General features: G+C 48.4%; 1 pseudogene; it reads left to right on the forward strand.

Moving 5' to 3' along the window:
- The window catches only part of LOC115466352, a 168929-nt pseudogene that overhangs the window by 66312 nt on the left and 84165 nt on the right, over positions 1-18452 (forward strand).

Consider the following 18452-nt stretch of genomic DNA (forward strand, 5'->3'; position numbering starts at 1 on the left):
GGTGTGTGTTCCAGTCCGGGGGATTGTAGTCCAGTGTCCCAGTCCTGTGTCCTCCAGTCCGGGGGATTCCAGTCCAGGTGTTCCGGTTCGCTGGGCGGTGCCTGCAGTCCCTGCCGTTGTGCTTACCCAGTGTGGGTTGGTGGGTTTTGCCTGCTGCTGTCGCTCCTCGTCAGCAGCCCAAGGGCTCACGTTTGCTCCAGAGCCCGGTCCCGCGGGCTCAGAACCTGACAGAACCTGACAGAATGCAAAGGCCCCGAGCCCGGCAAGAACCCCCACCCAGCTGACCCAGCTGGGGTCCAGCTCTATCGTTGTTCTTGATCCTTCTATGACTCTTCGTCAGTATCGTGGGAAACTTTTGTCTCATCCTGTTTTGAAGAAGACCCCTGAAGTGGCAGCTGAGAGAAAACGTGTCCGGTGGCTTGGAATCGCTGAAAACCCAGTTTCAGATATGGACCCTTTTATCACGCTCGCTGAATATCGCCACAGCCTGGTCTTGAATCCAGCTTTGTGGGATACTCCTGAAGCTGTCGCTGAGAGGAGACGTCTGGGGAATTCCATGCTCTGGGCCCAGCAGGGGTCCAGTCCCATTCAAGCAGCGCGCCCAGACAAGCCCCTGAATCCAGTCCGAGCAGCACGTCCAGTCAAGCTTCAGAGTCCAGTCCGAGGGACGCTTTTGACCGAGCCTCCGATGCCAGTTCAGGTGGCGCTTCCATTCGAGTCTCCGAGTCCAGTCCGTGGGGTGCTTCTGACGGAGCCTCAGATTCCTATGCAAGTGGCGCTCCAGGTCGAGCCTCCAGTCCTCGTTCAAGTGGCACGCCCCTTGAAGTCTCCGAGTCCAGTCCGTGGGGTGCTTCTGACGGAGCCTCAGATTCCTATGCAAGTGGCGCTTCGGGTCGAGCCTCCAGTCCTCCTTCAAATGGCACGCCCTTTGAAGTCTCCGAGTCCGGTCCGAGGGAAGCCTTTGATGGAGCTTCAGATTCCTGTGCAAGTGGCGCTTCGGGTCAAGTCTCCGGTTCTTGTTCAAGTGACCCGTCCAGTCAAGCCACTGAGTCCAGTTCGAGGGGGGCTTCTAACCAAGCCTCCGATGCCAGTCCACAGGGTGGTTCAGGTGGCATCTCCGCTTCCAGTCTGGAGGGTACCTCCAATCAAGCTCCGAAGGCCAGTTCGAGTGGCGCTTCCGCTCGAGCCTCCGATCCCTGTCCACAGGGTGTGTTCTGCCAAGCCTCAGTTAAAGTCCAGTTCGCGGGGCGCTCCCAGCCAAGCTCCTGAGTCCAGTTTGAGGGGCCCTGCCAGTCAAGACTCTGATTCCAGTCCGGGTCCCAGTCCCGGTTCAACTCCTGTTCAAAGTTCCAGTTCCAGCCAAGATGCTGACCCTGCTCCGAGCTCCAGTTCCAGCCAAGATGCTGAGTCCGTTCCAAGTTCCAGTTCCAGCCAAGATGCTGACCCTGCTCCGAGCTCCAGTTCCAGCCAAGATGCTGAGTCCGTTCCAAGTTCCAGTTCCAGCCAAGATGCTGACCCTGCTCCGAGCTCCAGTTCCAGCCAAGATGCTGAGTCTGTTCTAAGTTCCAGTTCCAGCCAAGATGCTGACCCTGCTCCGAGCTCCAGTTCCAGCCAAGATGCTGAGTCAGCTCCGAGCTCCAGTTCCAGCCAAGATGCTGACCCTGCTCCGAGCTCTAGTTCCAGCCAAGATGCTGAGTCCGTTCCAAGTTCCAGTTCCAGCCAAGATGCTGACCCTGCTCCGAGCTCCAGTTCCAGCCAAGATGCTGAGTCTGTTCCAAGTTCCAGTTCCAGCCAAGATGCTGACCCTGCTCCGAGCTCCAGTTCCAGCCAAGATGCTGAGTCCGTTCCAAGTTCCACTTCCAGCCAAGATACTGACCCTGCTCCGAGCTCCAGTTCCAGCCAAGATGCTGAGTCTGTTCCAAGTTCCAGTTCCAGCCAAGATGCTGACCCTGCTCCGAGCTCCAGTTCCAGCCAAGATGCTGAGTCCGTTCCTAGTTCCACTTCCAGCCAAGATGCTGAGCCTGCTCTGAGTTCCAGTTCTAGTCAAGCTTCTGACGCCCGCCTGGGTCCCAGGCCCGGTTTGCTTTTTGACTCTAGTCCGGGTCCCAGTCCCGGTTTGCTTCCTGAGTTCAGTCTGGGTTCCCTCGGAGAAGGGTGCCTTTTGAATGTGGTTCCTCTTGATGCATCCAAGTTCCTGAGTTGGCCCAACGGTGATTGGAAGGAGCCTCCTGTTGACAAGTTCCGCTCCTGTCTGCCAGTTTTGAACTTCTTTGTGATTTCCAGTCCAGTGATCTATGTCGGGCTTTTGAAACCGATCAGAAGGTTTCACCACAGTTACCCCTGGACACCTGACCTCCTCAGGGAGACTGAGAGGGGGGTCTTGAGGAGGGGGTACTGTCACGTCTGTGGCCGTGACCACTCTCATACTTACCCTGTTTCTGGGAGTCAGTGGCTGTGCTGGCTTCTGCTTGTCTCTGTGTCTGTCTCTGTCTTAGTTTCTCTCTGGCTCTGTGTGCTGATTGCCCTACTGAATCTCACCTGTGTGGGCTTTGCCTCTTCCAAGATGGCTGCCGCTTCCTCCTCCTTGCCAGTTTCCAAGATGGCTCCCGCTGTTCCTTTCTATGGGATGACTGCTTTGTGTGTCAAGCCTCTGTTTGGTTGCAAGGTGATTGCTGCACCTGTGGCTCTGGTGTTGAAGGGCTTTATTAGTGACTTGGAAACTACAGTCCTGGCCTTTGCATTGCCATTCCCTCCGCAGTGCCTTAGGTCCCGAGGTTAGTGTGCTGTTAGCACCGTTTTGCTTTCCTTGTCTTTTGCTCTGTGGGCTTCTTACCCTTCTGTGTTATTTGCTCTGTGGGTCTCCTACCCTTCTGTGGGTTTTCAGCCCTTCTGTGTTTATCGCTTGTGGGTTTCCAGCCCTTCTGTGTTTCTTGCTCTGTAGGTTCCCTGCCCTTCTGTGTTTATCGCTTTGTGGGTTTCCAGCCCTTCTGTATTTATTGCGCTGTGGGTTTTCTGCCCTTCTGTGTTATTTGCTCTGTGGGTCTCCTACCCTTCTGTGGGTTTTCAGCCCTTCTGTGTTTATCGCTTGTGGGTTTCCAGCCCTTCTGTGTTTCTTGCTCTGTAGGTTCCCTGCCCTTTTGTGTTTATCGCTTTGTGGGTTTCCAGCCCTTCTGTATTTAATTGTTCTGTGGGTCTCCTACCCTTCTGTGGGTTTTCAGCCCTTCTGTGTTTATCGCTTTGTGGGTTGCCAGCCCTTCTGTGTTTATTGCGCTGTGGGTTTTCAGCCCTTCTGTGTTTATCGCTAGTGGGTTTCCAGCCCTTCTGTGTTTACTGCTCTGTAGGTTCCCTGCCCTTTTGTGTTTATCGCTTTGTGGGTTTCCAGCCCTTCTGTGTTCTTTCTCTGTGGGCTTCCAGCTCTTCTGTGACCATTGCTTTGAACCTACTTACTGCCAGAACCCGGACATTCCCTGTCTGTCTGTCTTGCCATCGCTTAGGTGCCAGGGGGCACCCCTGGATCTTCATTCCTGCTGCCCCTGTAAGTCCTACCGGCTGCCAGAACCTGAAGGCTCAACCCGAGGGGGTAGGCAGTCAAGTGTAGGTGAAGCCTAGGTCCAGTCCGGGTTCCAGTCCAGAGTGTTCCGGGCCGGTGTGTGTTCCAGTCTGGTGTGCTCCAGTCCAGTGTGTTCCGGTCCGGTGTGTGTTCCAGTCCGGGGGATTGTAGTCCAGTGTCCCAGTCCTGTGTCCTCCAGTCCGGGGGATTCCAGTCCAGGTGTTCCGGTTCGCTGGGCGGTGCCTGCAGTCCCTGCCGTTGTGCTTACCCAGTGTGGGTTGGTGGGTTTTGCCTGCTGCTGTCGCTCCTCGTCAGCAGCCCAAGGGCTCACGTTTGCTCCAGAGCCCGGTCCCGCGGGCTCAGAACCTGACAGAACCTGACAGAAGTCTTGCCTCACCAATTTGCTTCATTTCTTTGAAGGCGTAAATAGACATGTGGAGAAAGGTGAGCCGGTTGATGGTAGTGTATCCTTTTCTATGATTACCCCTAAAATTTTACCAGACGCTACCCTTGATATTTCTTCTGTTTCACTCATCAATCATCTCATTACAATATCTTACATAATATTAGCAAAGCTTGAACAAGTAGTTTTGGCAGAAGCGTAGCGAGGGCAGCTGACACCCGGGGCTCTGCGCCCCCTCCCCGGGTGCAGCACAGCACACCCCCCCCGGAGCGCGAAAGAACCCCCCCCCCCCGGAGCGCAGTCTTACCAAGGGGGGCGGGCGGGAGGACCACTCCGCCTCGAGTGCAGTCGCTGGGAGCTGCGTCCTCTCCGTTGTTTCCCCTGCTCTCTCTGCCCCAGAACAGGAAGTAACCTGTTCCGGGGCAGAGAGAGCAGTGAACAAGCGGAGACGACACCCCCCCAGCGGCGTGCACCCGGGACGGACCGCCCCACCGCCCCCCCCCTTCCTACGCCACTGAGTTTTGGATACATTCTGTTTCAATTTACTCAACTCCATCCAAACCAAACCTTAGCCAGACAAATTATAATCTCTTCAAATCTTGTTGCTATCATCTAACAGACAAATGAAATATATATATATATATAAGCTAAAATACCATCCACCTTATATTTGAAAGAGAAAAACGCCTAGATTTCGACCCAAATCGGGAGATAGACATTTATCTCACAAAAACGAATAAATCGGTATAATGGAAAGGCGATTTTGGACGTTTTCAACTGCACTCCATCGCGGAAGCGTACAAAGTTGATGGGGGCGTGTCGGAGGCGTGGCGAAGGTGGAACTGGGGCGTGGTTATCGGCCGAGGAGAGATGGGCGCCTTTCGCCGATAATGGAAAAAAAGTATGCGTTTGTAGCTAGAATTTAGGGCACTTTTCCTGGACCCTGTTTTTTCACGAATAGGGCCCCAAAAAGTGCCCTAAATGACCAGATTACCACCAGAGGGAGTCGGGGATGACCTCCCCTGACTCCCCCAGTGGTCACTAACCCCCTCCCACCACAAAACATGATGTTTCACAACTTTTTATTTTCACCCTCAAATGTCATACCCACCTCCCTGGCAGCAGTATGCAGGTCCCTGGAGCAGTTGTTAGGAGGTGCAGTGGACTTCAGGCAGGTGGACCCAGGCCCATCCCCCCCTACCTGTTACAATTGTGCTGCTTAATGCTTAGTCGTCCAACCCCCCCAAACCCACTGTACCCACATGTAGGTGCCCCCCTTCACCCCTTAGGGCTATAGTAATGGTGTAGACTTGTGGGCAGTGGGTTTTGAGGGGGATTTGGGGGGCTCAACACACAAGGGAAGGGTGCTATGCACCTGGGAGCTCTTTTACCGTTTTTTTTTGTTTTTGTAAATGTGCCCCCTAGGCTGCCCGGTTGGTGTCCTGGCAGGTGAGGGGGACCAGTGCACTACGAATCCTGGCCCCTCCCACGAACAAATGCCTTGGATTTATTCGTTTTTGAGCTGGGCGCTTTCATTTCAAAAACGCCCAGCTCACAAATTGTCGAATAAAACATGGACGTCTATTTTTTCGAAAATACGGTTCGGTCCGCCCCTTCACGGACCCATTCTCGGAGATAAACGCCCATGGAGATAGACATTTTCATTCAATTATGCCCCTCCATGTTTCCTAATTAACATGCCCAATGGTTGCAAATAGCTTATTATATAGAAGAGGAGAAAGGAGAAACACAAAAGACATTGGATCAAAATATGATGTTTTAATCTTCCATTAAACTAAGGTCTGAACTCTTTCAGTCATAATCACATTAAATTCAGGTTATTTGTTTTCACCAGTCACTCGCAGACTAACAACCAATGGATTGTCTCATCTTCAGAAATACCAGTCATCTATGGGATTGGTATGGCTGTTGCCACATTCTACATAGAATTGGTCCTGTTAGTCAAAAGAGCTTATGCGGGCTGCCTCCTGCAGTATGAATATCAGCCTTGGTTGTCAGGTCTCAAAGCAGCAGCTAGGTTTGTGAGCCCTTGGACCGCTGCCAAGGAGGGGCAGTGGCAGGCAAAACCACCCCAACCAGCACTGGGCTAACACATACACAAAGCAGGGACTGCAGACATGGATAAGCAAAGCAGGAACACACTGGACAAGAACACTTGGACTGGAACACAGGACTGGAGAAAGGCTTCACCTGCACTTGACCACCCTTCCCCAGGAGTTGAGCCCCTGGGTGCAGGCGGCCGGCAGGACTTACCAGACTGGGCAGGAACTGGATACAAGCAGGAAACACACAACAGAGTCAAGACTACAAGCTGCCAGGCAGCCACTAAGACAGAAACACAGACAGGAGGGAGTCAGGACTAAAATCTGCCAAGCAGCCATTAATAAAGAACACAGACACAAGACAAGGAAATGCAGACCAGAAACAAGGCTAGGAACTAAACAATAAAACCAAAGCTAACTACACACAAACAAACAAACAAGAACCAGGCAAGAACTCAGAATAAAACTAGACTAGGCAGAAGTGCACAGAGCATACCCACATACCAGGGACCTTAGACGATGCAAAGGCAAACACAGAAGTTTCTAGGTGATTAATAAAGCCCATCAGCTGCTAAAGCTCAGCTGCAGCAATCACAAGGCAACTACGGGTGCTGTTCAGGTACAATCAAGGAAAGCAATTCTGGCAGCCCAGAAGATCTGGACTGAACTGGGCTGAAGTCTGGAATGGGTGACAGTAAACAGACAGTCCATTGCAGCCACCAGGTCTGGCCACCAGAGGGCGAGGTGAGCACAGACAAGGAAACGGTCACAAACGTGACAGGTTGGTCATTGTATGATTATTTACTGTGGCTGAAAACTATTCCAGTTCTTAAGACAGTCATTAGAAATTTTAATAGCTGGGTGGCCGGTGGGTGTGACGATCACTTGGTGATTTTTCCTGGACCTCATGCACAATATACAACATTTTAGTGTGTGTAGAAGAAAATCTGGTTATCATAATATATGTATGTTCTAGTGCCAGTAATGCTGCATCACTGATTCTTCCTGCTTTTGTTCTCTTGTAGAAATGCTGACTGAAGATAACAGTAAGTAGTTTTCTATGTATTTTCTGTGGCTGAAATAATAACACTTCTTAAGTCTTGCCAATTATGGTTTAATGGGACAGAGTCTGCATGGGTTCAGCCAAGGGAAGTCTTGCCTCACCAATTTGCTTCATTTCTTTGAAGGCGTAAATAGACATGTGGAGAAAGGTGAGCTGGTTGATGGTAGTGTATCCTTTTCTATGATTACCCCTAAAATTTTACCAGAAGCTACCCTTGATATTTCTTCTGTTTCACTCATCAATCATCTGATTACAATATCTTACATAATATTAGCAAAGCTTGAACAAGTAGTTTTGGCAGAAGTGTAGCGAGGGCAGCTGACACCCGGGGCGGTTCGCCACTGCGCCCCCCCCCCGGGTGCAGCACGGCACCCCCCCCCCCCGGAGCGCGAAAGTACCCCCCCGGAGCGCAGTCTTACCAAGGGGGGCGGGCGGGAGGACCACTCCGCCTCGAGTGCAGTCGCTGGGAGCTGCGTCCTCTCCGTTGTTTCCCCTGCTCTCTCTGCCCCAGAACAGGAAGTAACCTGTTCCGGGGCAGAGAGAGCAGTGAACAAGCGGAGACGACACCCCCCCAGCGGCGTGCACCCGGGACGGACCGCCCCACCGCCCCCCCCCTTCCTACGCCACTGAGTTTTGGATACATTCTGTTTCAATTTACTCAACTCCATCCAAACCAAACCTTAGCCAGACAAATTATAATCTCTTCAAATCTTGTTGCTATCATCTAACAGACAAATGAAATATATATATATATATAAGCTAAAATACCATCCACCTTATATTTGAAAGAGAAAAACGCCTAGATTTCGACCCAAATCGGGAGATAGACGTTTATCTCACAAAAACGAATAAATCGGTATAATGGAAAGGCGATTTGGACGTTTTCAACTGCACTCCATCGCGGAAGCGTACAAAGTTGATGGGGGCGTGTCGGAGGCGTGGCGAAGGTGGAACTGGGGCGTGGTTATCGGCCGAGGAGAGATGGGCGCCTTTCGCCGATAATGGAAAAAAAGTATGCGTTTGTAGATAGAATTTAGGGCACTTTTCCTGGACCCTGTTTTTTCATGAATAGGGCCCCAAAAAGTGCCCTAAATGACCAGATTACCACCAGAGGGAGTCGGGGATGACCTCCCCTGACTCCCCCAGTGGTCACTAACCCCCTCCCACTACAAAACTTAATGTTTCACAACTTTTTATTTTCACCCTCAAATGTCATACCCACCTCCCTGGCAGCAGTATGCAGGTCCCTGGAGCAGTTGTTAGGAGGTGCAGTGGACTTCAGGCAGGTGGACCCAGGCCCATCCCCCCTACCTGTTACAATTGTGCTGCTTAATGCTTAGTCGTCCAACCCCCCCAAACCCACTGTACCCACATGTAGGTGCCCCCCTTCACCCCTTAGGGCTATAGTAATGGTGTAGACTTGTGGGCAGTGGGTTTTGAGGGGGATTTGGGGGGCTCAACACACAAGGGAAGGGTGCTATGCACCTGGGAGCTCTTTTACCGTTTTTTTTTTTTGTTTTTGTAAAAGTGCCCCCTAGGCTGCCCGGTTGGTGTCCTGGCAGGTGAGGAGGACCAGTGCACTACGAATCCTGGACCCTCCCACGAACAAATGCCTTGGATTTATTCATTTTTGAGCTGGGCGCTTTCATTTTCCATTATCACTGAAAAACAAAAACGCCCAGCTCACACATTGTCGAATAAAACATGGACGTCTATTTTTTCGAAAATACGGTTCGGTCCGCCCCTTCACGGACCCATTCTCGGAGATAAACGTCCATGGAGATAGACGTTTTCGTTCAATTATGCCCCTCCATGTTTCCTAATTAACATGCCCAATAGTTGCAAATAGCTTATTATATAGAAGAGGAGAAAGGAGAAACGCAGAAGACATTGGATCAAAATATGATGTTTTAATCTTCCATTAAACTAAGGTCTGAACTCTTTCAGTCATAATCACATTAAATTCAGGTTATTTGTTTTCACCAGTCACTCGCAGACTAACAACCAATGGATTGTCTCATCTTCAGAAATACCAGTCATCTATGGGATTGGTATGGCTGTTGCCACATTCTACATAGAATTGGTCCTGTTAGTCAGAAGAGCTTATGCGGGCTGCCTCCTGCAGTATGAATATCAGCCTTGGTTGTCAGGTCTCAAAGCAGCAGCTAGGTTTGTGAGCCCTTGGACCACTGCCAAGGAGGGGCAGTGGCAGGCAAAACCACCCCAACCAGCACTGGGCTAACACATACACAAAGCAGGGACTGCAGACATGGATAAGCAAAGCAGGAACACACTGGACAAGAACACTTGGACTGGAACACAGGACTGGAGAAAGGCTTCACCTGCACTTGACCACCCTTCCCCAGGAGTTGAGCCCCTGGGTGCAGGTGGCTGGCAGGACTTACCGGACTGGGCAGGAACTGGATACAAGCAGAAAACACACAACAGAGTCAAGACTACAAGCTGCCAGGCAGCTACTAAGACAGAAACACAGACAGGAGGGAGTTAGGACTAAAATCTGCCAAGCAGCCATTAATAAAGAACACAGACACAAGACAAGGAAATGCAGACCAGAAACAAGGCTAGGAACTAAACAATAAAACCAAAGCTAACTACACACAAACAAACAAACAAGAACCAGGCAAGAACTCAGAATAAAACTAGACTAGGCAGAAGTGCACAGAGCATACCCACATACCAGGGACCTTAGACGATGCAAAGGGAAACATAGAAGTTTCTAGGTGATTAATAAAGCCCATCAGCTGCTAAAGCTCAGCTGCAGCAATCATAAGGCAACTACGGGTGCTGTTCAGGTACAATCAAGGAAAGCAATTCTGGCAGCCCGGAAGATCTGGACTGAACTGGGCTGAAGTCTGGAACGGGTGACAGTAAACAGACAGTCCATTGCAGCCACCAGGTCTGGCCACCAGAGGGCGAGGTGAGCACAGACAAGGAAACGGTCACAAACGTGACAGGTTGGTCATTGTATGATTATTTACTGTGGCTGAAAACTATTCCAGTTCTTAAGACAGTCATTAGAAATTTTAATAGCTGGGTGGCCGGTGGGTGTGATGATCACTTGGTGATTTGCCTGGACCTCATGCACAATATACAACATTTTAGTGTGTGTAGAAGAAAAGCTGGTTATCATAATATATGTATGTTCTAGTGCCAGTAATGCTGCATCACTGATTCTTCCTGCTTTTGTTCTCTTGTAGAAATGCTGACTGCAGATAACAGTAAGTAGTTTTCTATGTATTTTCTGTGGCTGAAATAATAACACTTCTTAAGTCTTGCCAATTATGGTTTAATGGGACAGAGTCTGCATGGGTTCAGCCAAGGGAAGTCTTGCCTCACCAATTTGCTTCATTTCTTTGAAGGCGTAAATAGACATGTGGATAAAGGTGAGCCGGTTGATGGTAGTGTATTGTGAAAAATGATCCTCCCCTCCGCCTGAGAGTCCTCGGGATCTCCCCTTCACCCTGGCTGCCCCAACCTCCTGGTTCACTACAGTCCACAGGGCAGGGCTCAAAGAAATCACTTCAAAGCAAAACTAACACAGTTCTTTATTTTGCTTGGGATCCAACAGTCCAGCAGTGCAAAAAGACACAAACACAGCAAGAAAAAAAACTTTTAACTCCCAGGCTTCCAGTACCCAGCTGGGCTCCTTTTAGACAGTTTTATAGCCCTGGGTCTTCTTTCTACCCCCCCCCCCCCCCTCCCTTGGGAGGGGCCCAAAACACTGCAAGCAGTTCCAAAAAACAAACAAACACAGTTCTTGAGGCTTCAGCACACAGCTCAAACCCCTTCAGCAGCTTTTAGGCTTTTTAGCCACAGTTCACACTCCACCTTCTTCCGGCTGGGCTCAGCCACTCCGGGAAAATCTCTCATCCCTCTTCAACCAGAACTCTTTAAACTCAAAGTTCATTCACAGCCTGAGCTCTGGAAAATGAAAAGGCCCCACCCATCTGGGTCACTCTCTCTAAGCACTGACCCATCCTCCCACATGGCCTTTCCTCTTCCCTCTCTTAGCCCAGTTATCACACCATGAAGTTACCTGGTCCCTTGGTTTGTTACCTAAGGAGTGAGCCCAGGCTGAGAGGTCCATAGGCTCTTCCTCGCTCTCTTCTCTTTCTCTCGGCTCAGCTTCTTGATACTCCATGGGCTCCCCGTCCCACCTACTTTGCAGCTGTTCCTCTTTCCCTTGATTATCCTGCAGGGGCACCACCCTTTCCTTGTTAGAGTTCTCCCCCTGTTCCTGCTGGGGAAGGTAATCTCTGTACCAGGCTTTGCCCCGAGGTTGCTGGGAAATGTAGTCTCTTCCTCTCCTCCATTTTACAGGGGTCACAAACCTTTTTCTGCTCTCTCTCGGGGAATGCTGGGTAATGTAGTCTTTTTCCCTCCACCCTTTTCTAGGGGGCATTACTACTTCTCTCGCTCTCTGGGGATGGAATGGAGGCCAGGCTCTGTTCTGCCTATGTCTGCTCGTGAGCCGCCTCCCTTCTTCCTCTTCCACTTCCATCTTATCTACCCCCAGGGCCTCTCCTTCACACTACCCCCAGGGCCTCTCCTTCACAGTATCCTTTTCTATGATTACCCCTAAAATTTTACCAGAAGCTACCCTTGATATTTCTTCTGTTTCACTCATCAATCATCTCATTACAATATCTTACATAATATTAGCAAAGCTTGAACAAGTAGTTTTGGCAGAAGCGTAGCGAGGGCAGCTGACACCCGGGGCGGTTCGCCGCTGCGCCCCCTCCCCGGGTGCAGCACGGCACACCCCCCCCCTCGGAGTGCAGTCTTACCAAGGGGGGCGGGCGGGAGGACCACTCTGCCTCGAGTGCAGTCGCTGGGAGCTGCGTCCTCTCCGTTGTTTCTCCTGCTCTCTCTGCCCCAGAACAGGAAGTAACCTGTTCCGGGGCAGAGAGAGCAGTGAACAAGCGGAGACGACACCCCCCCAGCGGCATGCACCCGGGACGGACCGCCCCACCGCCCCCCCCTTCCTACGCCACTGAGTTTTGGATACATTCTGTTTCAATTTACTCAACTCCATCCAAACCAAACCTTAGCCAGACAAATTATAATCTCTTCAAATCTTGTTGCTATCATCTAACAGACAAATGAAATATATATATATATATATAAGCTAAAATACCATCCACCTTATATTTGAAAGAGAAAAACGCCTAGATTTCGACCCAAATCGGGAGATAGACATTTATCTCACAAAAACGAATAAATCGGTATAATCGAAAGGCGATTTTGGACGTTTTCAACTGCACTCCATCGCGGAAGCGTACAAAGTTGACGGAGGCGTGGCGAAGGTGGAACTGGGGCGTGGTTATCGGCTGAGGAGAGATGGGCGCCTTTCGCCGATAATGGAAAAAAAGTATGCATTTGTAGATAGAATTTAGGGCACTTTTCCTGGACCCTGTTTTTTCACGAATAGGACCCCCAAAAGTGCCCTAAATGACCAGATTACCACCAGAGGGAGTCGGGGATGACCTCCCCTGACTCCCCCAGTGGTCACTAACCCCCTCCCACCACAAAACATGATGTTTCACAACTTTTTATTTTCACCCTCAAATGTCATACCCACCTCCCTGGCAGCAGTATGCAGGTCCCTGGAGCAGTTGTTAGGAGGTGCAGTGGACTTCAGGCAGGTGGACCCAGGCCCATCCCCCCCTACCTGTTACAATTGTGCTGCTTAATGCTTAGTCGTCCAACCCCCCCAAACCCACTGTACCCACATGTAGGTGCCCCCCTTCACCCCTTAGGGCTATAGTAATGGTGTAGACTTGTGGGCAGTGGGTTTTGAGGGGGATTTGGGGGGCTCAACACACAAGGGAAGGGTGCTATGCACCTGGGAGCTCTTTTACCATTTTTTTTTTTTTGTTTTTGTAAAAGTGCCCCCTAGGCTGCCCGGTTGGTGTCCTGGCAGGTGAGGGGGACCAGTGCACTACGAATCCTGGCCCCTCCCACGAACAAATGCCTTGGATTTATTCGTTTTTGAGCTGGGCGCTTTCATTTTCCATTATCACTGAAAAACAAAAACGCCCAGCTCACAAATTGTCGAATAAAACATGGACGTCTATTTTTTTCGACAATACGGTTCGGTCCGCCCCTTCACGGACCCATTCTCGGAGATAAACGCCCATGGAGATAGACGTTTTCGTTCAATTATGCCCCTCCATGTTTCCTAATTAACATGCCCAATGGTTGCAAATAGCTTATTATATAGAAGAGGAGAAAGGAGAAACACAGAAGACATTGGATCAAAATATGATGTTTTAATCTTCCATTAAACTAAGGTCTGAACTCTTTCAGTCATAATCACATTAAATTCAGGTTTTTTGTTTTCACCAGTCACTCGCAGACTAACAACCAATGGATTGTCTCATCTTCAGAAATACCAGTCATCTATGGGATTGGTATGGCTGTTGCCACATTCTACATAGAATTGGTCCTGTTAGTCAGAAGAGCTTATGCGGGCTGCCTCCTGCAGTATGAATATCAGCCTTGGTTGTCAGGTCTCAAAGCAGCAGCTAGGTTTGTGAGCCCTTGGACCGCTGCCAAGGAGGAGCAGTGGCAGGCAAAACCACCCCAACCAGCACTGGGCTAACACATACACAAAGCAGGGACTGCAGACAGGGATAAGCAAAGCAGGAACACACTGGACAAGAACACTTGGACTGGAACACAGGACTGGAGAAAGGCTTCACCTGCACTTGACCACCCTTCCCCAGGAGTTGAGCCCCTGGGTGCAGGCGGCCGGCAGGACTTACCGGACTGGGCAGGAACTGGATACAAGCAGGAAACACACAACAGAGTCAAGACTACAAGCTGCCAGGCAGCCACTAAGACAGAAACACAGACAGGAGGGAGTCAGGACTAAAATCTGCCAAGCAGCCATTAATAAAGAACACAGACACAAGACAAGGAAATGCAGACCAGAAACAAGGCTAGGAACTAAACAATAAAACCAAAGCTAACTACACACAAACAAACAAGAACCAGGCAAGAACTCAGAATCAAACTAGACTAGGCAGAAGTGCACAGAGCATACCCACATACCAGGGACCTTAGACGATGCAAAGGCAAACACAGAATTTCTAGGTGATTAATAAAGCCCATCAGCTGCTAAAGCTCAGCTGCAGCAATCACAAGGCAACTACGGGTGCTGTTCAGGTACAATCAAGGAAAGCAATTCTGGCAGCCCGGAAGATCTGGACTGAACTGGGCTGAAGTCTGGAACGGGTGACAGTAAACAGACAGTCCATTGCAGCCACCAGGTCTGGCCACCAGAGGGCGAGGTGAGCACAGACAAGGAAACGGTCACAAACGTGACAGGTTGGTCATTGTATGATTATTTACTGTGGCTGAAAACTATTCCAGTTCTTAAGACAGTCATTAGAAATTTTAATAGCTGGATGGCCGGTGGGTGTGACGATCACTTGGTGATTTGCCTGGACCTCATGCACAATATACAACATTTTAGTGTGTGTAGAAGAAAAGCTGGTTATCATAATATATGTATGTTCTAGTGCCAGTAATGCTGCATCACTGATTCTTCCTGCTTTTGTTCTCTTGTAGAAATGCTCACTGCAGAGAAGAGTAAGTAGTTTTCTATGTATTTTCTGTGGCTGAAATAATAACACTTCTTAAGTCTTGCCAATTATGATTTAATGGGACAGAGTCTGCATGGGTTCAGCCAAGGGAAGTCTTGCCTCACCAATTTGCTTCATTTCTTTGAAGGCGTAAATAGACAAGTGGAGAAAGGTGAGCCGGTTGATGGTAGTGTAACCATAGGGGTTATAATGGAATTTTTTTTTTTCAATAGATAAAATTACCTGAGTTGCCTCAGAGTTCCGTTGTGGCCAGCAGTGCAGGTCCTTAGAATTTGCTGACAGCTGAGACTCCGTTGTCTGGGAAACGACTTGCTGGTCAGCAGAGGAGAAGGGAAAAAGCAGTTGAGAGTTGGGCAGAATGAGGAGAGAGGAAGCACTGTGAGTGTGTCTGTGCTTGAACTAAAAGGGGAGAAGGCTGTGGCACTGGAAGCGGTTGAGGCAGAAGACGGTGAGGTTGTGTGTTACAGGGTGGCTGAGACTGACTGACCATTGTAGGGGATTTAAGTCACTAATTGACAGTAAAAGAGTTTGGGAGTGAGGGAAAGGAGTTGTGATGAAAGCCTGAATGTCAGTTTCCTGCGGGCTGAAGTTGAAATTATTTATTTTTTAATTGAAAATTAAAAATAGGAGGTTCTGTACGCCTGAGGGGTAATAGCAGGAGGGAATGCATGCTAGTTAGTGGGAAACTACTTGTGTGAGACCCTAATCTGGGATCCGGGGTACTTAAAGGTCAAAACAGTGTTAAAGTGCCTGTGTATGGGTGAGGGACTGGAGTGGAATGTTATAGGAGTTGGAATGTAGAGATGTAGAGAGCGAATGCTACAGCAGAAAGAGTGTGCATGCACTGCAGATCTGCTTCTATGAGAATAGGGCCACTAAGTGAGACTAGGATTTGCTAGCAAGGGTGTTTTAATTTAATTTCATTTTGTTATTAGCAAGAGGCCACAGTGTTGATGTAATTAATGTAATGTCACAGGCAGGGAAACACTATTTTAAGATAGGGAGAGAGGGTATTGCCTTCCATTTATTTTATTAAGGAAAGGTTTAGGAAGAAGAAAAGTTCTGCAGTGCCGGCATCTGGAGAGGTTCTGGGCCCCCACGCAAGAAAGGCTTCTACCAACACTGACCAAGAGAATAAGTCCTCTACAGCTTAGTGACATCTGTTTTGCCATTAAAAAGAAAGAGAAAGGAAGAAATACTTACCTGGTATTCTGGTTGGTCAAGTTGCTAAAGTGTATAAGTGCTACAGTTTTGGTACAAGACACAAGTAGTATAAGAAGAAGGTGGTACCACCAATAGGAGTGTATTTTGGGGAACTATTAAAAATGTTGTGTTATTAATTGCTTCAAATAAAAATGCCATCAGTTCTTACTCTAATTTTATTTGTAGCTTCTCTCCACTTCTGGGTCCTGTGTGCGTGGCACTCAGTCCAGACTACTTACAATAACTGAGCCACAACACATTGGTAGGTTGAACTTAACCCAGGAGTGGGGGAGGGGCTTACAGTAGTGTATCCTTTTCTATGATTACCCTTAAAATTTTACCAGAAGCTACCCTTGATATTTCTTCTGTTTCACTCATCAATCATCTCATTACAATATCTTACATAATATTAGCAAAGCTTGAACAAGTAGTTTTGGCAGAAGCGTAACGAGGGCAGCTGACACCCGGGGCGGTTCGCCGCTGTGCCCCCCCCCCCCCCAGGTGCAGCACGGCACACACACCCCCCGGAGCGCGAAAGCACCCTCCCCCGGAGCGCAGTCTTACCAAGGGGGGCGGGCGGGAGGACCACTCCGCCTCGAGTGCTGTCGCTGGGAGCTGCGTCCTCTCCGTTGTTTCCCCTGCTCTCTCTGCCCCAGAACAGGAAGTAACCTGTTCCGGGGCAGAGAGAGCAGTGAACAAGTGGAGACGACACCCCCCCAGCGGCGTGCACCCGGGACGGACCGCCCCACCGCCCCCCCCTTCCTACACCACTGAGTTTTGGATACATTCTGTTTCAATTTACTCAACTCCATCCAAACCAAACCTTAGCCAGACAAATTATAATCTCTTCAAATCTTGTTGCTATCATTTAACAGACAAATGAAATATATATATATATATAAGCTAAAATACCATGTTTCCTAATTAACATGCCCAATGGTTGCAAATTGCTTATTATATAGAAGAGGTGAAAGGAGAAACACAGAAGACATTGGATCAAAATATGTTTTAATCTTCCATTAAACTAACTAAGGTATGAACTCTTTCAGTCATAATCACATTAAATTCAGGTTATTTGTTTTCACAAGTCACTCGCAGACTAACAACCAATGGATTGTCTCATGTTCAGAAATACCAGTAAATTGGTATGGCTGTTGTAACATTCTGCATAGAATTTTTCCTGTTAGTCAAAAGAGCCGGGATATATTTTCTTTAGACACATCCAGCTGCAAACAGCTTCTCTGGACACTATAGAATAGATGCAAGAAAAGGCACTGGGATACAGTGCACTAAGCAGGGATTCTGTAGAGGCAATTGCTAGTGGTAACATACCTATTAGAGCTTGCGGTAAGGAATTTTTCTGGAAGAAGGCACTGCATGGGCTTTGCAACATTATCTTGTTAGGGTGATCTAGGTAATACACTAAGGAGTAAATTCTATAAGTAGTGCTAAAAAGCAGCGCTGATAAAGTGATGCACTTAGTGCGATTCTATAACAAATATGATTCCTTTATAGATTTGTCTTTTATAGATTCACGCTTAGCAGTAAGGTGTGCCTAACTGTAGGCGGCTGCATTTAGATCTGTTATAAGCATGCCTAAATACTGGTGCCTAAGTTAGGCACACTTAGGCATGATTTTCTATCAACACGCAAAAATCCGAGAGCAAGCCCCCTAACCATGCCCCCAAAATTTTATGCACGATAGGATTTAGGCGCAATCTGTTATATAATTAGATATGTGCCTAAATCCTAATTATTACCAATTACTGCTGATAATTGTTAACTCCCAATTATCATTACTGATTGGCTTGTTGTTCAATTATGTTGTGTACAATCTTTATAGAATCACGCTATGAGTGTCTTTAATCGATGTTGATTTTTCAGGCACAATATATAGTTCTGTTAAGGATGGATCATTTAGCCCTTCCAAGGTAGCAATTGCTATGTGCTTTGCTGTTAAATCCTAGCAGTTACTTCGTGCTAATGACTGTATTAGCACATGACCTGTATAAAACATATCCTCAAAAGGAAAAGCATTAGATTTCCAGCTAACACCCACTAAAATCTGTGTTAACTCCAAATCCTAATTTCCTTTAGTAATCATTCAGTTAAGTAACACTTTGAGCATTAATTTAAGAACTCGGCCATAGTAAATTTTCAGAGAGGCCAGTGTAGGAGCAAACCTCTCAGTTCAAGCACACATCCTTTGAATATCAGTCCCAATGGCTTTTATTGAATGCACTGACTCTTCTCTGTTTTGTTTTCCTGTAGTGAAGCTTTATGCAGATGTTGGTGAGTAATTTTATATTCATTTACTATGTCTGAAAATATTCCAGTTCCTAAGAGTCATTCATTTGGAATATAAATAACTAACTTGCTGGTACATGTGAGGATCACGTGGTAACTTGTCTAATGTTAAAGTAGTGGACTTCATAAGACACCAAATTAAGGTTTCATTAAATACCAGAGAGAAACCAGCTGTCATGATGCATGTGGGTACCAATGTCATTGGGAGATAAAGGAGACAAGATATAGAAGC

This window comes from Microcaecilia unicolor, chromosome 3 (genome assembly GCF_901765095.1).
Source record: "Microcaecilia unicolor chromosome 3, aMicUni1.1, whole genome shotgun sequence".
In the NCBI taxonomy this organism is placed as follows: Eukaryota; Metazoa; Chordata; class Amphibia; order Gymnophiona; family Siphonopidae; genus Microcaecilia; species Microcaecilia unicolor.